The sequence below is a fragment of the Gorilla gorilla genome, chromosome 16 (genome assembly GCF_029281585.2).
Source record: "Gorilla gorilla gorilla isolate KB3781 chromosome 16, NHGRI_mGorGor1-v2.1_pri, whole genome shotgun sequence".
Taxonomy (NCBI): domain Eukaryota; kingdom Metazoa; phylum Chordata; class Mammalia; order Primates; family Hominidae; genus Gorilla; species Gorilla gorilla.
In genome coordinates this window covers 86404864-86428056 of record NC_073240.2, presented here as the reverse complement: position 1 = coordinate 86428056, position 23193 = coordinate 86404864, and the positions used below count along the sequence as shown (strand labels likewise).

The 23193-nt window shown below is 37.9% G+C and overlaps 1 protein-coding gene across 1 annotated transcript in view; it reads left to right on the top strand.

Moving 5' to 3' along the window:
• The window catches only part of LOC101138066 (golgin subfamily A member 6-like protein 9), an 83277-nt gene that overhangs the window by 41480 nt on the left and 18604 nt on the right, over window positions 1–23193 (top strand). The window contains exons 2-7 of the mRNA XM_063698799.1: window positions 3345–3401; window positions 7294–7432; window positions 10987–11066; window positions 17316–21525; window positions 21941–21989; window positions 22111–22800. The gene's annotated coding sequence lies outside the window, so the exon portion shown is untranslated. The remainder of the gene's footprint in view (window positions 1–3344; window positions 3402–7293; window positions 7433–10986; window positions 11067–17315; window positions 21526–21940; window positions 21990–22110; window positions 22801–23193) is intronic.

Here is a 23193-nt window from a genome sequence, read left to right as displayed (position 1 = left end):
TACGCTCATCTTGCCTTATGTTTCTCTAGTGTTATCACTCATATATGCATCCTTCAACAATATGGTGTAGTGTTGCCTATTGTTTGAACTTTTGAAAATCATACTATATGTATTTTTTCATATCTTTGTTGTGCTCAACATTGTGTGTGAAATTTGTTCCCATTGTGTGTAGTTATAGTTCTTTTGCATTGCTGTATTTACTCCATTGTTTGAATATACCATACCATTTATCCCCTTGACTAGATACAGACATGTGGGTTGTTTCCAGTGTTATTAGGAACAGTGATTGCTGCTGTGGTCATTCTTGTCTGTATTTCATGGTATCCTTGTGCCAGCATTTCTCTGGGGCACATACTTAGGAGTTGGATGACTGAGGCATGAGGATCAATTTCTTCTTTTACCCAAGAGTTATCTAGAACAAAAAAATTTAAAAAGCATTTTCAGGTGGCTTTTGAGGTGTTTTTAGTGCATCAGTATGGTCAGAGAATATGGCCTGTGACCTTTCAGCGAGATTATCAGCAATCATTTAGACTTCACTATTGTTGTTACTGTTGCCTTTGCTTATTGCTACTTCTTGTATTATGTCTCCTGCTCCCTGCCCCTCGAGTATATCCCTGAATAATATCCTGGGTTTTTGTTTTTGTTTTTTTTTTCCTAGAAAGGGTTTGTGGGGATGTGTATGGAGTGTGTTCCATGAACTTGCTGTCTGTTATCATTTGTTCAACAAATATTTGACTCCGTATAAAGTACTCCATCCATATCACTGTGGAGAATCCAGAGGCAAACATACACAGATATGCTTCCTGTCTTGACGGAGCTAGATATAGAATTCTGAGGTCATAATTGAGTTTCTTTCCAGGTCTTTATACTTTTATGTTCTTATATTTATTGTTGTAGATGAAAAGTCTGATGCCTATCTGATTCTTAGTTCTTTCTGATAGTTAGTATGATTTTCTGTGTAACTGTAAAGTGTGGGGGTTTTACTTTTTTTTTTTTTGAGACAAGAATCTCGCTCTGTCAGCCAGGCTGGAGTGCAGTGGTGCGATCTTGGATCACTGCAACCTCCACCTCTCAGGTTCAAATGATACTCCCGCCTCAGCCTCCTGAGTAGCTGGGACTACAGGCATGTGCCACCATGCCTGGCTAAATTTTGTATTATTAGTAGAGATAGGGTTTCACCATGTTAGCCAGGATGGTCTCGATCTGCTGACCTTGTGATCCACCCGCCTTGATCTCTCAAAGTGCTGGAATTACAGATGTGAGCCACCTTAATGTTTTGCTGAGTCATGTCATTGTGTCCTGGCCCTTGTGCAACTGGTGTTTTGTTTTGTTTTGTTTTGTTTTTTTGGTTTAGGGGTCTTATTTTTACCTCCTAGAATTGTCTTTTGCATAGTAATCTGTTTTGTATTTTGTGGATACAGTATTTTCTCAATTACTGCTAAAGATTCCAATTAGGTTTTAAAATTCTGCTTATTTCCTTCATTAGCAGTGCTTCAGGTCATTCGTGCTTCTTTGACTTGGCACCTTCCTTTCAGGTTGCTAATTTTCTTCAACTCTCTGATAATACATGGTTATCTGTTCATTTATAGATGAGGTATACCTTTGATCAGTATGAGTTGTTATGAGTGTCTTCAAAATTGTTACTCTTTTCTGCTGTGGCCTCCCCCTCCTGGTTTGCAGACCTGTGCTCTTCCTGTGGCATGAGGATGGGGAGGTGCTGGCCAGTGAGCGTTCCAGATTTTGAGCTAAAAGGAAGAGGCAGAGTCTAAGATTTTGCTGCTGCATTGAGTTATATTAAAAAAAATTCTGTCTTTTCTCTCTGGTTTTGTCACTGATAGAGACCATCAAGACAGGCTTCCTATTACCAGAGTGATCCTTACCAACTATAGTTGGGACAAGTACAGTGAAGAATGATCCTTCAAACAAAAGTGGTCCCTCCATTATTTGGATTGGGTTTGTGGCTTTCTCGAGCCCAGCAGTCTGATTCCATCTGCTTTGTATCTTCTAGCATGTCCTTATAGTTTTGGTTCACTAAGGGTATTCTTTTTGTATTTGTTGTTTTGCTGCTGCTGCAGGCCGACTTACTCTCTTTTATAAAATTCTGTCATTTCAGTGGGGTTTTAGAAAGAGGACCAGGTCACATCTTGAAATGAAATTAATCTTAGGATTTCACAGCCCTAACTCACTTTTTGTTTTGATTAAATTACTTCCCCTTTTTGACGGGGTAGGGGCTCAGCTTTCTCATGTGTAAAATGAAGGCTAGTAACTGGGCTAGTGGTGACAGACCCAGATGCATGTGAGAATCACCTCGGAGAGCTTTTGCAAAAGAGATTCTTTGGGTAGGCTTTGAAATTAGCATTTCAAAAATTCTCTTTCAACCATTGATGCAACCAAACTTTTTGGGACTTTGAGGCTAGGTATATATTCTTTAGATACCCAGAATAATTGGCTTTGGAATATAAGAATTTAGGGAAATGAAGAAGGGGTGAATTACATTTTGGAAGCTTCTGCTTAGATACTGCTGAGACCTTTGTTGGTCTTGATTTCTGGATCCTAGTTTCTAGATCTTTTACATATTCTGAGTTCTAATCTGAACTGGCCTTTATGGTTAAAGCTGCATATATATACTGTGTCCTGGCCAGGAAGCTTGTCTTTTGACCTTTGCCCGAACTGGGTACAAAGGCCCCTCCTAAAAATTCATTAGATTCATTTCTGAACTTGATAATTGTAATTTGTGTTAATTGGTAAATTGTGTCTTGTAGAGAGATATTCGATAGTAAATTACATGTTTTTAAAAAGACAATTTGCTTTATAGTGAGGTGGTAATCAATTCATAACTCTTAGTTTTGGGAAGCGTCTATTGTAAGTAACACATCTGACCTCTTAAAATGTAAGGAAATTGAATTTATGTAATGATTCAGGCTTTTCAAAGTTAAAAAGGTAGCTGTTTTGAGGAACTGATAGTTTGGAATATTTATTTTAAACAAAATAAGCCTTTGATCTTATGCACGTAGCCGTACAAGTAAAATGTTTTCTTATTTTAAATTAGATTATGTTTTAGAATTTTTTTCAGTTTGGCTTTATATTTGACTGATTGCTTTTCTTTATTCCTAAGGCATCCATTAAGTTGAATTGTTCAAAATTGTTTCATTTTTAAAAGCTGAGAACTGTTGTTTGTCAAATCAAAGTTGTATTTAAAAATGCATATTTTAATTTTAATAAGCTCTTTGGTAGTGGGACTGCAGTGACAGATGGTTGGGAGTTTGTCCCTAAAGCTATGACACCAATCTTCTAATGTGCATATTTGTTCTGTGTAGCCCTGGCAGATTCTTTCTCTATTTCAGAATGGGACAACAGAAGAAGTGACTTCAAAAGAAGACGAAGAAGAAGAGATGGATGAAGTGGGTATTTTATATAAGAATAACATTATGGCCAGGCGAGGTGACTTATGCCTGTAACCCCAGCACTATGGGAGGCCGTGGTGGGTGGATCGCCTGAGGACAGGAGTTTGAGACCAGCCTGGCCAACATGGGGAAACTCTGTCTCTATTAAAAGTACAAAAATTAGCTGGGCATGGTGGTGGGCACATGTAATCTCAGCTACTCCGGAGGCTGAGGCAGGAGAATTGCTTGAATCCAGGAGGTGGAGGTTGCAGTGAGTCAAGATTGTGCCACTGCACTCCTGCCTGAGTGACGAGCAAGACTCTTGTCTCAAAAAAAAAAAACAAAAAAAATCATAAATATCTTCAGTTTTGGACATTTGAGTAATTCTCTAATCTCCTTTATAAATAACTATTAGTATGGAATAATTGAAAGCACATCGTATTTGGAATGGAATGTAATTTATAAATTCTGGCTTTACCTCTAACTCATGATATGCCTTTGGGCAAATTGTTTTATCTGAATTCTTGGATTTGATTTTCTGGAAAACAAAACCTCTTAACTTTTAGCACTAAAATTATATTTAATACTAATCAGTACTTAACCTGTATTTGGTTATTTTTTGGAAGAGAAACTACTGAGTTTCAAAAATTTTATGTTTGCATAAAAGGAGAATTTCAGAATATTTTAGAGACTACTTGCCAGAAGTAGTGAAACTGTCTCTTGCTGAAAAATCATTCAAAGAAATTTGTCTTAGTCTGTTTTGTAGTATTGTAACAGAATAACAGAGAGTGAGTAATTTATGAAGAACAGTCATTTATTTTCTGACAGTTCTGGAGTCTGGGAAATCCAAGATGAAAATATCAACATTTGGTGTCTCAGGACCTTGTTTTATCCTCACATGGTAGCAGGCAGAAGGGCAGGAGAGCAAGCTAGTCCAATGTGTGAAGCCTCATTCATAAGGGCCTTAATCCCATGAAGGAGAAAGGAGCCCTCTTGGCCTAATCATCTCTTAAAAGTCCTACCTCTTAATATCATCACATTGGCAACACTTGAATTTTGGAGGGAATACATTCAAACAGTAGCAAATTTAGTAGAGCAAATTCCAAAGACATTGAGCCTAGGCCAGCTGTCAGTCATGGGTATAATTTTAGATGTTTTCAGGCTCTGAAGCTTTGCACTTAAATTTGAACTTCAGAACAAAGATCTGTGTCTCTGCATTGACCAAATAGAATGTATGTGAATTCCATGGTGTTGATTGTTTTAAAAGATTTTTTTCTGTTTGAGGTCTTATAATTAATTTAGGCTTTCATTTTCTTGGTTTGGAAATTATTAATCTAAAATGTACTTTAGAGTGCTTCGGAACTAAAAAGGTAGTGTTGTAGGCTTGTTTTTGTTTGTTTTTTGAGACAGGGTTTCACTGTCACCCAGGCTGGAGTGCAGTAGCACCAGCATGGCTCACTGTAACCTTGAACTCCTGCGTTCAAGTGATCCTCCTGAGTAGCTGGGACTACAGGCCGGTGCCCCACGTCCAGCTAATTTTTTTTTATTTTTTTGTAGAGTTTGAGTCTCACTCTGTTGCCCAGGCTGGTCTTGAACTCCTGGCCTCAAGTGATCCACCACCTCGGTCTCCCAAAGTGCTGGGATTACAGGTGTGTGCCACTGTGCCTGGCTGTAGGCTTGTTTTATGAGTCTGGGAGTAAAATGCTTCTTAAAATTATCCAATTAGGATGAGAGTCTGTTTTAATGTTTTTATGCAGTTTAGCTTAGGTGGAATAAACTGCATGAAAACATTAAACCTTTTCCATGGGTCAGGCAGCCATTGTACTAAAGTTCATGAACCCTTTCATTTTCCCTTGACAAGATAAAAAACAAGGGACCGCAACTTTGAGGGAAATCTAGAAAGGTAGGAGACTGGACTTTGGAGTTGTCAGATTAGGACAGGTGAAAAGCTGATATTCTAGGCTCCTAAAATAACGTGGGAACAGGCCCAGAGCAACTTTGGACATGGTGTGTTTGGGTGCACTGGATGCTTTTCTTTTGAGAAGGAAGGTTGATGTGTTGAAGTCATGGAAAGCAAGATTGTCCAGAAAAGGCAGATGGATAGAAGTCTTGAATTTGAGACAGGCATGTTTCTATTTGGTGTGTTTGTTGATAAGAAGGCCTTAAGCAGGGAATCGTGTGCTGAGAATATTGTTTTAGAAAGATATGTTGAATTTTGTTTGGGATGTGCTGATTAATACTTAGGTGGAGAAGTTTTATGGATGGGAACATGACTGAGGTTGAAGGTACAGGTGGAAATACAGGCCAAAGGCATTTGTGAGCATTGTGGGAAAACAAGTGTGGGTGGAAGATCAGGGCTGAAAGGTGCACACAGGGAGAAGGGAGCTCCATGAAGTACATGGGCAGAGTTTGAGTGAAGGTAGTCAGTAATCTGGTCTAGAAATCGGTGAATTAACCGGCTTGGGAAAAAAGTCGAGATAAATATAAACTACCCCTTTAGAGATTTTGGCAATTGAAGTAGAAATATAAGGTAATTGAAAAAAGTTAGGATTTAAACAATTCTGCATATATTTGCATATATGTAAGAACAGATAGTATGGGAAGGGAGGGAGCAGAATGATGTGAATAAAGATGTTGTTCTGCGGGGTATTATTCAAATTCTTTTGAAATTATTATTAGTATTTGAGATAGGGTCACTATCACCCAGGGTGGAGTGCAGTGGCATGATCATAGCTTACTGCAGCCTCAAACTCCTGGGACCAAACAGTGCTTCTATTTCAGCCTCCTGAGCACCTGAGATCAAATTCTTTTTCTAACTTATTGTTAAGTTATTAACATCAATAGGTGCTTACTACATAAAACCATAAACTTGGAAATCAGGGGAAAGCACCAAATGTCTCCAGAGATAACAACTAAAATTAATTGAAATTAACATTTCAATGTAAGTTGTTCTGGTCTTTTTCTGTGCTTATTTCAGCATAATTGAAATTCTTTCTATTCCTTTGTGTAATCCATTTTTCATTTCAAAGTTTTTCGATACAGGAGAAATTATGCCATGTTGATATTTCAGTGGCTGCTTAATAGTTCATGGAATTGAGTTAACTGTTTTGCTATTTTTGCACATGCAGATTTTGTGTTTGTTTTTGTGGTTGCAAGGTTGAAATAGGTATCCTTATGCCTAAATTTGTGTTTACATCTTAGACTAGTTTCTTGCAATACAGTTCTAGAAGTCGAGTGTCTGGAACAAACTATGAACAGTTAAGGGTCTTGACACCTGCTGCTAAACTGTTTCAAAGGTTCCTCTTAGGAGATTTAAAAGATGGCTTGGCCGGGCATGGTGTCTCACGCTGGTAATCCCAGCACTTTGGGAGGCTGAGGTGGGCAGATCACTTGACGTCAGAAGTTTGAGACCAGCCTGGCCAACATGGTGAAACCCTGTCTCTACTAAAAATACAAAGAAATTAGCTGGGCGTGGTGGTGTACGTCTGTAATTCCAGCTACTCAGGAGACTGAGGCATGAGAATCACTTGAACCTGGGAGGCAGAGGTTGCAGTGAGCAGAGATCACGCCACTATACTCCTGCCTGAGTGACAGAGTGAGACTCTATCTTACAAAAATAAAATAAAATAAATAAAGAAGTAAATAAATAAATGATGGCTTATTTCATAATAGTTGTGACTTTGTAAAGCTTTTAAATCTGCTTTCCCCAGAGTCTAGCTTTTAAATAAAATACAGGATATAAAAGGTGGGAGCCTCTTGAATGGAATGTGGGGGCTTTTTCTCTCTCCCCATAGGATAGATATATTCTGTTTCCTGTCCCCCACCGAGTCAAGAATAATTTAAGTTTGGGCATAAGAAACTGCTGAAGGAAAGTGGGTTGAATCAGCTAATATTTTTCTTCTTTTTGCAGGATATAGAAGACTTAGATCACTATGAGATGAAAGAAGAGCCTATTAGTGAGAAGAAGTTGGAGGATGAAGGAACTGAAAAAGAAAATTGGGCAATATTAGAGAAAATTAGGAAGACTGAAAGGCAAGGCCATTAAATGTGTAAGTGTGTATAAATATCTGGACGTTTTGGTTAAGTAATTGTAGTTAATACCAGGCAATTCATGAACATGCCGATGTCAGCTGCTCTCCTCCTCCATTCGTGCCTTAGTGGTGGATTCAGTCATGTGTTTATTGGTTTTGAGACAGGGTCTTGCTCTGTCGCCTGGGCTAGAGTGCAGTGGCACAATCATAGTGCACTGTAGCCTTTATCTCCCAGGCTCCAGCAGTCCTCCTGGCTCAGCCTCCCAAGTGTCTCAGATTATAGGCATGTGCCACCACACCAGGCTAATTTTTTTGATTTTTAGTAGAGATGAGGTCTCACTATGTTGACCATGCTGGTCTTGAACACCTGAGTTCAAGCAGTCCTGCTACCTTGGCCTGCCCAAGTGCTGGGATTACAGACATGAGCCACCATGCCTAGCCACACTCATATGCTTTGTTGCCGAAGGTTATCTTTCTCATCTATGAATAGCCACGTTTTACCCTGCTCATCTGCTCTTCACATCCTGGAACCACCTGCTGATCCCTGTATATGCCCCTTTCCAGCTTGTCTATGCTGTGTTCTCTGCTTACCTTCTTTTTGTGGCATCTGTAAATTCAAATTCATTCTTTCCTACAAAACACAGCTCAAATTATTTCTCCTTCATGAAGCTGACTTTGACCCATCCTGCTCTGACCAAACCAAAAGTAATGTTTCTCTTTTGACTTAACATCTCTTTTATGTGAAGCGGCAGGATGGGAAAGGAACACTGAGTTTGGTGACAGACACACCTTTTATGGTTTCACTTTGCTCAACCCTAAAATATGGATAGACAGTACATATCTTTTGGATGGTTGCTATGAAAAATAAATTAAAATGATGCATGTATATACATAAAATGCTTAGACAGAGTAGGGAAACATCAAATGATTGTCTGAAAAGTTACTGCTTCCTGCCTTGTATTAGAGCTATTTACCAACTCCACAATATCCGAGGACCAGTTACTTTGTCTTGGGCACAGGTTCTCCAAAACAGGGAATGAATTGTTAGGCAAGCAAATGCCAGATGTTGAAATCAGATAACTCTCCCTCCTTCAATCTTATTCGTATATTAATTTAATTGGTAATTTTTCATACAGCAAAGAAATTTAGTTAATCCCCATATCTTGATTATTTAAAAAACTAAGATTGTAGCATTTGAATTAATGTTACTGTACTTCCTGTGTCTTGTGATCAATTCCAGTTTGAGTTATCTTCAAAACAAGTAAAAATTATAATTTTGCATGACCGATACTATGCTAAATACTTTATACTAATAAAGATCTTTTCATTTAGTCGTCATAGCCACTGTGTGAAATAGGTGCTGTTTATACTTTAAGAGGTAGGAAAAACTTTTCATATTTTATAGATATGAAATGAGTTCAGGATTACATAGCTAGGAGGTAATATTTTTATAAACTTGATTTTTTTCCCCTTCAAAGTCTAGTGCAGTCTTTAAAACCTTTAGTTTCACATGACCAAAAAGTAATTCCATTTCTGTTTAGTCTTAGGATAAGATATGGATGTGTTTTCATGTTTAGAGAAGTCCCTGCACTGAAAAACTGAAACCAGTTGCATGTAGGCACACGTGGTTCTCAGTGTCTTAATGTGTGAACTAGACCATCTGTGTAATATTCTTGCTTGTAGTCTTATGAGTGGAAGCCTATTTTACTTTATATTGTGTCACCTTGAGTATTTTCAAAAATTGCTGGGGTTTGGAATAGACTCATACTGAATTCTATGCTATCGTGGAGTCCATGGTGATCTGAACATGTTGGCTAGAGTTTTTTAGGTGATAAGAAAAAGGAAATGAACCAGACTTGTGTCTAGTTTTATATTCTCTTGAAACGTCATAACGCTTCATTTAATTGTCTTTTTTTTTTTTTTTTTTACTTCTTAAATTGTTGAGTGGTGATCCATTTTTATTGTAATCTTTCTCTTTTTTCTTTTTTTTTTTCCTTTGAGATGGAGTCTTGCTCTGTGGCCCAGGCCAGAGTTCAGTGGCACCATCTCAGCTCACTAGTACCTCCAAGTCCCAGGTGCAAGTGATTATCTTGCCTCAACTTCCCGAGTAGCTGGGAGTATAGGCACATGCAACCATGCCCGGCCAACTTTTGTATTTTTTTTATCAGAGATGGGGTTTCATGCTGATGGCCAGGCTGGTTTCAAACTCTTGGCCTCAAGTGATCCACCTGCCTCGGCCTCCCATAGTGCTGGGATTATAGGTGTGAACCACTGTGCCTGGCTACTGTAATCTTTTAGAGCAGGTTGAAATACCTTAAATCTTTAAATTAGTTGGCTCAGTAGACCCTGGTAAACAGCGGCTTTTGTGTTTCCGGCTGAAGTGTCTGGGTCAGTGCAAGCTTGCAAGCTTCAGATAGACTTATACATATACAGGGCTCAGGGACATATACAGATCACAGAGTTATAAGACAGGTAAGGATCTCTAAATCCCTGCTCTTCTTATTGTTCTTTTGTTCTTTTCTGTTGTCAGATTATAAATGTCATTTCTTAAAGCTGGACAGAAATGGAAATGTTTACTAGCTTTATTTTGTGAAACTCAAATGCAATCAAGTTCCAAAAGATGTAGGGGGTAAGATAGGATGAGTTTGCTTGTTTTTGGATTTAAAGAAATTGTTTTTATAGGTCCGTTGGAATTTTTTTGGTCATCCTCCTGATAGAGTGAACATTTACATGATTTTTATCTTCTGGCAAAAAGCTTGAGCAATATTGCTTGATAAGTAAATAAGAGTAATACATTTCATTATACAGAGAATGATTGCCAAGTTGATTTTTGTGATTTTTCCCCCCCAGTTTTGAAAGCAACATAATCAACTCTTATTGTGGAGGTAGTTATGTTATTACTTTTAAAATATATAGGTGGAGTACACCTGTTGTCCCAGCTACTAGAGGTGGTGGGAAGCTGAGGCAGGAAGATCTTTTGAGCTTGGGGAAGTCAAGGCTGCAGTGAGCTGTGATTGCACCATTATATTCCAGCCTGGGTGACAGAGTGAGACACCCTGTATCATAAAACAAAAACAAGGGGGAGTGGAGAGTGGGATACATATTGTATATGTATATATAGGACAGTTGTAGAAAAATACCGATTTTTTAGTGATTTAACTTTTGACAGTTCCGTCCATGGCAAATTTTTCTCCTTGAACACCTTGGCTAATAATACAAGTTTAGGAAAGCATATTAAACTGTGTTTGAATTCTTGAGAAAATTATATACATATGACTGTTTTCCTTTAGAATTACTCCAAACTCTGAACCCCCTTATTAGATTAGATTTAGGGTATTGTGATCCCTTTGGGACATTTATTCTAAAGGAGCTGGAAGCTATAGTGGCCTCTGTTTTTCCTGGGGATATAGAGCAGCTTAAGATCTCCTCTTTCTGGAACTTATCCTAGGTGCCCTATTTTAGCTTTCAGATTGGTTCATTTTTGAGTTAGTTAAAATAATAATAATAATAATAATAATAATAATAATAATAATCTTTTTGTTTGAATTGTTTTTTGTTTTGGAATTCTCAAGGTTGACCCTGATAGTCCTTTGCACAGTGATCTTTAGATCTTAAAAAGAAGAGATAGGAGACATTTTGCTTATCTTTCAAGGTAAGAAAATTGTTATGAGACTCTATATCCTTCTAATGGGGGTGTGTATTTGTACAAGTGTTTTGGAAAACGGTTTGGGAAAGTGGAAGATACTCACACCCTATGGTTCAGGAATCTCGTGGATATATACTTCACAAGAAATGAGTACATAGGTGCCAGGAGACACAGGAATGTTCAGAGCAGCATCGTTTATGATAGCCCCAAACAGAAAATAACCCAAATGTTCATTCCAATAAAATGGAGGATTGTGGTATTCATAAAATGGCTTACAGTCATGTGGGACAAGATGAGCGAATCTTGAACACTATGTTAAGCAAAAGAGACCAGACCCCCAAAACCTATTTTGTACAATTTCCTCTATATAGAGTTCAAAAATAGGCAAAACTAATGTTGGTGAGGGCATACATTCTTAGCGGAGGCAATATCGCCTGCAGTGGAGTGAAAATTGGTCCTTAGAGTGAAAGAAAATCTGACCTATTATACTGGTCTGCTGCCCTCCAAACAGCCATAGAACATAAATGAAAAGAAAACTGAGAAACACTTCTTTATGGGTTCATACTTGGGCAGTAAAACTATCAAGAAAAAAGAGGTGATTAGACACAGGGTAGAGTAAGGAGTCCATCTAGGTGGGAGGTAGGGAGGTGTGAACTGAAAGGTACATCTGTGGGCTTCTTGGATACTGGCTGTAATATATTTCTGGACCAGGTTGGTGGTTACATGGGCAAATAATTTAAAATAACTTATTAAGGTCTACCTTAAGGTATCTTTTGTGTACTTTTCTGAATGTGTTATATTTAATAAAGTACTTTTAAGATACCAAAAATAAAGGTTGCAAAAGAATAACAATGGAATCTAGAAAAAATGTTAATGATCTAATATGGAATCTAGACAAGATGTAATGGTTTAAAATCTATGGCTATATGAAGTATTTTGATGAAAAAAACAAAGACATAAAGGAATACTTTGTTGTACTTACTCTAAGGATGGTAGTAGTTTTCTAAAAGCTTCTTACTTAGCTTTTTCATGTGTGTATTTTTGCTTGGGGATATATCTTATGATTGAACTTTCTTGAAATGACCCTAATGTTAGTATTTTCTCTCACTTTTGTTATCATAGAAACTGTTGTGGTTGTCAACTGTGTTGTCTTCCTGAAGTATGAATCCAGTATATATTGACTGAAGTTGCTAATGGCTGCTTCTTTACGGATTCATATGGGTGAACGAATGAAGCACACAGGCCTACAACAAAAAACAAAACACACACAAAAAAACAGGAAGATACCATTTTTAAAAAAAAAGCATTAAATCATATGAACATATGCCCAACACCAAACTTAAGAAATAGAATCTGTGGCTGGGTGTGGTGGCTCACGCCCATAATCCCAGCACTTTGGGAGGCTGAGGCAGGTGGATCACCTAAGGACAGGAGTTTGAGACCAGCCCAGCCAACATGGTGAAACCCCATCTCTACTAAAAATACAAAAATTAGCCAGGCATGGTGGCAGGTGCCTGTAATCCCAGCTACTTGGGAGGCTGAGGTGGGAAAATCACTTGAACCCAGGAGGCAGAGGTTGCAGTGCGCCAAGAGCAACACATTGCACTCCAGCCTGGGTGACAAGAGTGAAACTCCATCTCAAAAAATAAAAATAGAAAAGAAATAGAACCTTATCAGTACCTGTAGCACCCTCTGTGCCCCTCCCTTGTCATGTCCTCTTTGGGAGGTATCTTGAAGGGAATGTGACATCTTGGCCAGGAAACTGGAGGATTCGTGACTGCAGGTGGTGTTTTCATTATTTTTTCTTGCTGTAGTTAGAACTTCAGGGAGGGGATGATCTGGGAGGTAAATGGCTGAAATGCTATTGGATTTGTGTTGGTGGCCCATGGCTCCTGATAGCAGAAAGAAGGGCCTTTTCTGGGGTTGGAGTATTTCTTAAGAGGCCTGGGAAGAATGTGATTGCCTTGAGCTAACTGACCTTCTGAAGAGGACCTTAAACTGAATTGCCAAGTTATTAGTATTGGGATTCACAGACTTTGGAGAATAGCAGGTATGACTCAGAAAGATTTACAGGAAAGAGCCAGAACAATATGTTTATGGCCTCTGATGTCCGCAGTGACAACTTGAGAGTCGTGAATAATAAGCAAAATTGAACTTGAGATAAAGTATAACACAAAGATGGGAGTGACTGCAGGAGGGAATGCGCCCTGGTCAGCAACTTGGTAAATCCAACTTGCTGTACTTTTAAGGAAGTCGTTTTCAGATGTTACAGGCAACATCAGAGTTACTGAATTGAATTCTGAGGTAGTACTTTAAGAAAGGTCTACTTAGATAAGGTTAGGTTCATTTAGAGAATAATAGCCAGGATTGGGAAGAGATTCTTTTCCATGTCCTAGGATAGCTGGTGAAATTGTGGATTTGGAGAGGAAAACATGGGGGTTCAGATTCGTGATAGATTGTCTTCAACTATTTGAAGGAGTATGTATATGGAAGCATTAGTTTTTATTTGTTTTTGGTGAAGACAGGTCATAAAACTAGAACTAATAAGTCAAATTACAAAGAGGTGATTTTCAACTCAATGTAAGGAAGTGACTTGTAACTATTTAGACCCATCTGGTGATGAAGTCTTTGAAAACTAGAATGTTCTTCATCTTTAAGAATAACTTAGAAGGCTGAGATGTTAAATGGGAAATCAGATAACTTCATGAGATCCTTGTAGAGCCTGAGAGTCTCGTTCTGAGTTAAAATATACTAAGGTAACTCAAACTTCATTTTACCAGTCACCCTCAACCTTTATTTTCCCCTCCCTGAAGAACTCTTTTTATTTCTGTAAAGTCTTGATTCCTGAGTTCAGGGTACAGAGCTTATGGAATAGAGTCCCCAGGTTTTGATGTAGAGGATCCTCTTTCTCCTGTCTGAAAATATCCTTTAGTATTTCCTTTAGTGTGACTCTGCAGATAGAAAAAATCCTTATTTTTTATTTCATTATTAAAGAGTATCTTCATTGAGCGTAAGTCTCTAGATTGGCAGTTTCCATCTTTCAGCACCTTGCAGATATCATTCTGTTATGCTAGCCTCCATTGTTTCTCCTGAAGTGTTTATGGTGGTTAAATCTTGTGAAGTCTTTGATCAGTTCTGGAAAATTCTCCGCAACCATATCTTCAGCTCTTGCTTCTGTCCCACTCTTTTTTTTCTTCCAGGGCTCTAACATATATGATAAACTTTTCAATATATTGTCTTATTTTCTCAATTTTCTACCTTTTTGTCTTTCTGACCTTTTTCCGGTTTACTGAATCTGTCTTCTGCTAGGTTACTGCTGTGGTTAAGCTTATGCATTATGTTATTAATTTCAGTTTTGGTAGTTCTAAATTGCAGAATTTCATATGGTTCATTTTATAATTTGCATTTCTCTGCCAGGTTTTCAGTCTTGTCCTGTCTTTCCTTGTCTTTCAGCAGAGTTATTTTGAAGTGTGTCTGCTAACTCTGTTATCTCAATCCCTTGTGGTTTTGTGTCTGTTGTTTGCTTCTTTTGTTTTCTGTTATGTCATCTTTAAGTCTCATGTGGCTTTTTATTTTTAGTGATAGACATTATATATGAAAAATTGTAGAGCTAATTTGAAGCCTTGGATGATATTCTTCTCCAGAGAGGATTTACATTTCCCCTGCCAGGGTCTTGGAAATTAACAATCAGGGATTGAGATGATTAAAGCTGGCCATCATTCCCTGTTGGGGCATTTTGCAGTTTGTTCTTCAGGTTCCCAACCTAAGGAGTGGGAGACTTAGCAGGGCCTCTCCTCAGTGGATGCTGAGCTCCAATGTCTAACTCCCTGTGAGCTCTGTGAGGCTGTGAGTTCTAGCTCAGCTTGTTAACCTCTTCTTCTTTGCTGTCATTGGAAGAAAACCCAAGGGGGAGAAAAGAAGACCCTGTTCTCTGGTATTCCCTTTTCTCAGCCCTGTAATCATTACATTTTGTCCACCTTTCTAGTTCTCAGTGAGAGGATTGATCTAAGTTACCTACTCTATCATTATTGGAATGGTTCCTTTATATAGTTGTAGTGAAGTGAAACCCCTTCATATGTTTCATAAGTTTACCATAACACTGTTCTGTTTGGGCCTGATTTTAACTTCATTTTTATTTGCTTTGGTTTTCATTTCATTTTTTCTGTGCTAATTTTACTTCTATGACTCTCACCCATTATCTGATAATAAATGTACATATTCTTTTATAGATTCTTTTAAAATCTTCTAAATAGTATATAGTATTAACGATGTTCTTAAAATTAATTAAACTTGCTTATTTGCTTTTTAGGATAACTTTCCATTTGATCCTCCATTTGTTTGAGTGGTATTACCTGTTCTCTCAGGAGCATAAGTTTAAGTGATTACTTTAAATGTTTTTTTTGTTTGTTTGTTTTTGTTTTTTTTTTAGTTTAAAAAAATTTTTTGTAGAGATGAGGTCTCACTATGTTGCTCTGGCTGTTCTTGAACTCCTGGGCTCAAGTGATCCTCCCACCTTGCCCTCCCAAGGTGCTGGGATGACAGGCATGAGCTGCTGTGCCTGGGCTACATTTTTTTTTTTAATATAGCGTGCACCAGAATCATTTGGAGAGCTAGTCCCAGGGTTTCTGATTCAGTAGGTCTGTGGTGTTGCCTGAGCATTTACGTTTTTAAGAAGTTCCCAGGTGAAACTGATACTGTTGTTCTGGGGCCTACATCTGGAACCACTGGTTATAAAGCATGATGTTGTTGATAGGTAGAGATTTTAGTGTTATATATATGCATATATACACATATATATACACACACACATATTTACACATACACACACACACATATATATATATTCATACTTTTTTATCATAAAAACCAAAGGTTTTTCAAATATAAATTGTGATTGAAGGTTTAGAGAATGTTATGATTACAGAGTGGTCCCCCACATACCTGTAATCCTAATTAGTACTTCTAGGAATAATCATGGGAAATCTCATGGACCTATGGAGCTGGCTAATTACTTCTAGAGGTGATAGTTGCAGTGTAGTAGAATCAAATGGTAATTGTCATGCAGTTTTACTGAAATTTGTATTGCTTCTTTTTTGTGATTGGAAGTCTTACAGAAGTGGGGAAAAGATCACAGTTTGCTAGGTTAGTTATGAAATGTTCTGTAGACCCTCAAAGTATGAGCAATTTAAAGTAACTTGAGGATTTTCAAACACTCAGCTGACTAATTCCATTATGTGACATAATCCACATTATGGTGATTAAAATCTAAACATCTCCAGCCCTTACTTTGATCATTTCTATGGTTGAGATAGTAATAGTTGCATTTAGGGTAAAAATATGAGTGACTACTTCAGACTTCAGAACTTTTCTCCAGAAGAGCTTTGTTGCTACAGTTATTTTTAGTTGTATTTGCTTTACATACTTATGTATGTGTTTTGGGGAATAAGATCCTGTTAAGAATCATTCTGCATAATCAGAATACATGTTAACTGTGGTGCTGATACTACGGAATAGTTGTCTGGACATGATATCCATGTGTAAAAGTTCAGAGAAACAAGAAGTGTGGGTTAAAAAAAAAAACCTTAGTATTACATGTGGATGTGCTGAGCTCATTTGGAGTTTCCCCACACAGTAAAGGAATATTGGTTTTATTATTTAATTACTTAATTTTATTGAGACAGGGTCTTTGTCTGTTGCCCCAGGCTGGAGTGAGTGGTGCAATCACAGCTCACTGCAACCTCTGCCTCCCGGGCTCAAGCCATCCTGCCACCTCAGCCTCCTGAGAAGCTGGGACTGCAGGCGTATGCCAGCACACCAAGCTAATTTTTGTATTTTTGATAGAGACAGGGTTTCACCATGTTGCTCATGTTGGTCTCGAACTCCCAGGCTAAAGCGATCCACCCCACTGAGACTGACAAAGTATTAGGATTATGGGTCTGAGCCACTTTGCCCAGCCCAATGTTTGTTAAAATATTTTATTTATTTACTTATCTTTTGCTTTTCTGTTTTAATTTTTAAATTTCTATTTTTTCAATATTGTGTTTTAAGAAAGAGTCTACTTACCCGACGCCTGCAGCCTAATCTTTGCCATATCTCCCCAAATGTTCTGTGAGTGCTAATATAGTGGTATGGTAATAGATATTTGTTTTGTGGGGATTGCAAGGTTTTGGGGGAACCAGGTTCAAAATGTCTTTTACCAAAGGGCTTCTTGGAGCCTTAATGCCATTTTCTATTTTTCCCAAATTTGTTTATTAGTGTTCCTGACAGCATCTCAGAGGATGGTGTCCTCTGGCTTACTCTCTGGGAAATGCTGCTCTGTTGGAAATCCGGAGTTCTGAGTGATCCCCATGTGTTTTCTGCTGCAGAGCAGGACATGCTGAAGTGATTCCTTCGTGAGCAGATGTCAGAGGTCTCCCTCTGACAGCTTGTTACAAAGTTGATCACGAATATACTGTTATGGTGAGTTGAAGTCCCAGGTTGGGTGTGAAGCAGAGTTGTTTAGAATTGTGTACTATTTTGTTACCTTTAAAGCTTCTCTAGGCTGTTTTGGTTTTGGCAGTAAAATTGCTATAAAAAGTACTTCTCTTGGCATAAAACCTCATGGTCAGTTTTGGAAGTTCAGTGTTAGGTAACCCAGCCAAATACTTACGTATACAAAATAAACACAAGACTGAAAAATAGTAAGTGTTTAACCTTTGTGTCTCTTGCTCACTACAGCAGGCTTTTTACTAGCCACCAAGCCATAGTTCTTTTGTTTTTCATAGTTGAATGTTAAAATGTCTTTTTAATGAGGCCCTTACTGATTGGGGAGAAAGGACATAAGTATTGTGCTTTAGTTTTATGTGCTGGTTTATAAAATTGTGTATGTTGACTCAATATCCCCATAAGCATAGGGAAAGGAAAACGGGTCATTTTTTGTTCAGAATCTTATTTGAGAAAAAAAATGATCAAAGAAAAGATTTGGATAAAAATCTGCAAATTCAGGATAAATATATGAAAACATTTTAAAATGTGATTATGAAATAGACCAGTATAGCTTTTCAACATTTTGTTGTAAGAATCCCAAGAATGTAAGTTTATGATGTTAGTATACCACCTAGAATCGAGACAAATACATGAAGTTATGAATCATGCCATTTTCAGTTTTAAAATCTGTTACATAGTTTCTTCATTGATTCTTTTTTGCCACAGTGTGTTATGGTCCTCATTATTTGGATGAATAATTTGAATAATAAGTCAGCTTGTGACTTAGCCAAATAAATCTTCTGATTCCTAGTAAAGTGTTTTTCATTATACGAAATGCCAGCTATGTAAGAGGAGATTAAAAGTACTAAGAACTGTAAGTACTGCATTGATTATCATATGCTAACCATGGGCCAGGCACGGTGGCACACACCTATAATCCCAGCACTTTGGGAGGCTGAGGCGGGTGGATCACTTGAGGTCAGGAGTTCAAGACCATCCTGGCCAAGATGGTGAAACCCCCGTCTCTACCAAAAATACAAAAAATTTGCCAGATGTGGTGGTGCATACTGGTAATCCCAGCTACTCAGGAGGCTGAGTCAGGAGAATCGCTTGAACTCGGGAGGCAGAGGTTGCAGTGAGCTGAGATCGTGCCACTGCGCTCCAGCCTGGGTGACAAAGATAAACTCCATCTGAACAAAAAAGAAAAAGAAAAGCTAAGCATGGACTTAATTTCTCTGAGATTTAAAGCTGCAAAGAGTTGCTCTTCATGAAGTAGATGGGATCTCAGCTGGGCAGTGAAATGTGAGTGGGGTTTGGTCAGCTGGTGGAGGTTGCAGGAAAATTATTTACAGAGGTGAAGAGTAAGCACAATCAGGTATCTAGGAAAGAGAATGAGGGGTTCAGAGTATACGAAACCAATTTGAGCTATAACACAAGGAGGGTAGGATTCATGTAGAAGAGTTGTAGGAAATATTGCGGATGTAATATTTTGTACTCGAACAGTTCTGTGGATTGGTGACAGATTTTTTTTTCAGGTAAGTAAACTATTACCCCTGGATATTCATCTTTCTATGTAGCTGGTTGAGAAACAGGGGAGTAACAGTAAAGAAACTGTTTTAGAATAAATCTGGTGACAGCAGAAGAGAATATGAGACACATTGTGCTCACAGAGCCTAGAAGAGTGTGACAGTAGTTGAGGGCACCGCTGTTGTCTTAGAGTGAAGTGAGGAGAACCTACATTGGTGTGGTAGTCATGGGAGTGGAAGGAGGAATGAAATGTGAAAGCCCATTGGAGGCAGAATCAAAATGGCTTGGTCTTAATAGTCAACTATTAAGTAAGGAGGAATTATTGGCTGACTTAGGAAGAAGTGAAAAATGTGAAATACCAATAAAACACCAGGCTTGCAATTTTAGTCAGGGTAAAGCTTAAGCGTTGTGTGATTCTAGATAGATTACTGAGGAGTTTTGTTCCATTTATTTTATATCCCATATCTTTGAGCTATGATCCTATTCTTTATTTCTTGACATACCCAAACATTTTTTAAACTATTGTGATACAGCTTTGATATGATAAGCCTCACTCTTTGAAGTGTACAGTTCGGTGGTTTTTAGTATATTTAGAGTTATGCAGCCATTACCACTACCTAATTTCAGAACCTTTTCTTCTCCCCAAAAAGAAACCCCATGCCCATTAGCAGTCACTCTGTATACTCGTCTCCCCCACCGTTGATCCTGGCGACCTCTGATCTAATTTCTGTCTCTGTAGATTTGCCTATCCTGGACATTTCATATAAATAGAATCATACAAAATGTGGCATTTTGTGATTGACTTTTCTTTGAAGTGATTATAAAGCAAATGTCTGAAGAGGCCAAGCTTAGGATAGTGTTTGCTGTACAGCTTTGACAACTGAATTTTTTTCAGTTGAAAATATTACTGTGTCTGTATATGTGGCATATTATCCTTAGATGACCGTTACTTCAGTTATTAGAATTTTTTTCCCTAGTATTCTTGAACTGTCTCAATATTCAGTAGGAACCCTTTGGAGACAAAGAGCAGTAAGAATTTGGAACACATATTGACGAAATGAATGTCATTTAATACAGTAGTAGAGTCTACCACTTTTAGGTGTCAGTGCTGCTGGAAGTGTATATTAAGGAAAAGTTTACTTATCTTACTTATCTAGTGAAGGTACTAGAACTACTTCTGTCTTCTGTTTAGATTTCAACAAACATTTGCATAGGTATTACGCGGTTGTACAAATGTACTGTCTTTTGACCTGAAAATGCAAAAACTTCCTTTCTTCCCACTTTCTGAGACTCTGCAACCTTAAAGGAAGAGTGGTGTACTTTAAAGGAAAGGTGGTGATGGTTGGCTAATGGGTAACAATGTCTACAATATACTTCCTTTTCCCAAAACAAGTTCCTGTCTACCATCAGCATCTCCAAAATTTGAAGATCAAGTGTGGTGTTAACTCATTAACTAAATGACTAGACTTTGAGCAGTTGTGGAACCAAAATCTGAGTGAGTGCCTGGATGTTCTAATTCTGTTAAATCAGTGAGTGCACATTATATACAATACTCTCTTAGCCCAGTGGCAGATTTAAGGAGTGAGAGAGAGATTTCAAATGTTTCAGAAATCAAATACACAAAGAATAAAAATTTGTAATCCCATGATTGTTTACCTGAGTGTAATTTTTCGGAGAGTTTTTCTTTTAGATTTTCTTTTCCTTCCATTAAACTTTCACTTTGAAAGTTCCCAGGGTTTGGGCAAAGCAAGTGGGAAAGACACTTGCTTGGATTCTCCAGGGCAAGGGAGTTAAAGAAGACTTCTTTCCCTCATTTTATTATTGAATAATGTCATGAAAACAATTATTAAGGTGAATGGTCTACAGTAGAAGTTTTTAGATGCCTTCTCTGCAAAATAATTTGGTTTAGTCAATGCAAGGATGCCTTTGGTTAGCTGGAATGGAAGATGCGCAGGCTAGAGTGGTCTTGGCAAGTCTTCTGGGGGGAAATACAGCATTTGGAAGGGTAGGAAGCAGAAGGAATCTCAAGCAAGGGAAAGGTGTGGGCAGAGCCCCGGAGGACAGAACCGTTTGTGGTGGACTTGGTGTCCACATAGATCTAATCAGTGGTCTTAGCTTTTGTGTTTTCAAAATTACCACAGTTTTTGTTCTAAAACTATCATTCCCTTGATTTTACTTTAGGCATGCTATCTGTGTATTTTGAAATTTAAAATAGCATTAAAGGAGAAATGAAATTATTTTGTTTGAGAAAGAATTAAAAGGTTAAAACATCTTGATCTAAATAATTTTCTAATGGGAGATTTGGTACATCCCCAGAAGTTGTCTTTGGTTCAGAGAACAGTCTTCAGACCTAGAAAGGACTTGAGGAGTCCCAGAGAGGAGCCGCATGGTGTGAACCATTCGATTCTCACAACAGAATGGATAAGAACAATTTCAACCATGAAACCGTGCAGATGTTCATATTTTGAATAGGGTAAGATCGGTGCCATTGTCAGAGGAAAAACTCCTGGCCATCACAGGTTGGGAGAGAAAGTTTCCATTGTAAAGAACACTCAAATGCCATTTAAGGAAATGGGTTCTTCTGCCCTGATTCTTTGGAATATTTAGGGCCACGTTTTTAGTTTTTGACATCATAAAAATTTCAAAGTATTCTGTTCTGATTGCCATTTCAAACAATTGACTGGAATTTCAGAGCAATTATGTAAGAGTAATACCATTAGAATTTTTTAATTACCTATAGTCCTATATGCCTAACAAGTATGTTCATGCTTACGTGTTCTCTTCTTGTCTTTACTGTGTGCATACTTTCTTAATAATGCCACATGGAAATTGTTTAAGCAGGAATACTTCTCAAGATAATTTTGTATGTTTCCTTTTTTCTTTTTAAGGTATGTATTGGGTGGAGGAGCATTATGTATGGAACCTCTCACAAAACAGGTGATTATTTTATTATTATACTCAATTTTCACCCTCAATAGAGTGTTTTGATTATGTAAGTTAGATCGTAAGTAGACGGTTCTCTTAAAGACATTTTAGTGTTTTTTTTTTTTTTTCGTAGCTCCTACTTTCAAGAATGAAAAAGGTATCCCAGCAGTTTGGGAGGCTGAGGCAGGCAGATCACGAGGTCAGGAGATCGAGACCATCCTGGCTAACACGGTGAAACCCCGTCTCTACTAAAAAATACAAAAAAAATAGCCGGGCGTGATGGCGGGCGACTGTAGTCCCAGCTACCCGGGAGGCTGAGGCAGGAGAATGGTGTGAACCCGGGAGGCAGAGCTTGCAGTGAGCTGAGATGGTGCCACCGCACTCCAGCCTGGGTGACAGAGCGAGACTCCATCTCAAAAAAAAAAAAACAGAATGAAAAAGGCAAACCAGTAAAATAACATTGTACTTAGTGCTGAATTTATGCTAGGATAGGCGTTAACAGTGACCTTTATTTAAGGTTCTAATTTGCTCATGTTGGGCACTTAGAACATTGGTTTGTTGTTTTTTTGTGAGATTCTGGAAACATTCCAATTTTACCTTTTCCCCTTGACTCCAGACTTTTTAACATTGGTCTGCTACTGTGAAGTTATATGCCATTTGGTTAGGCCTTCTCAAGTGGGAACCAGGAACGCTGCTGTGCTCTAGAGATGTTTTGTTCTTCCTGTAGGGCTGAAGCAGTGCCTACTCGATAGAATCAGTCATCATGCAAATAAAAGCCACCTGAGTCAAAGGCAAAGCCAGAGTGCAGCTTGGAGCAAAGAAGGTACTTTTATTAAGAATTGTACATAAACCATAAGATATATTTTATGCTACTTTGTGAGCCTTCTTCCTATGTTAATTCTTTTTGAGAGAATTCATTTCATTTTCATTTGGTTTGTTTTCTTTTTGTTACAAAGATGATCTATAGAACATATAGAAGTATAAGAAAATTAAAGTTACTAACTGATAATCACTTAATGATTTAGTATCTGATTATTTAGTCTTTGTTATATTTACTGTAGAGAAACATGTCTACAGTTGTAAATTTATTAATGTTATGTATACCATAGTAAAAGTTATATGTACTTTGAAGTATTGCAAAATTGAGTTCATGTTATAAAATTAATTCCTGATGAACTTTTATGTGCTAGGCACTAGTCTTTTTATTTACTTATTT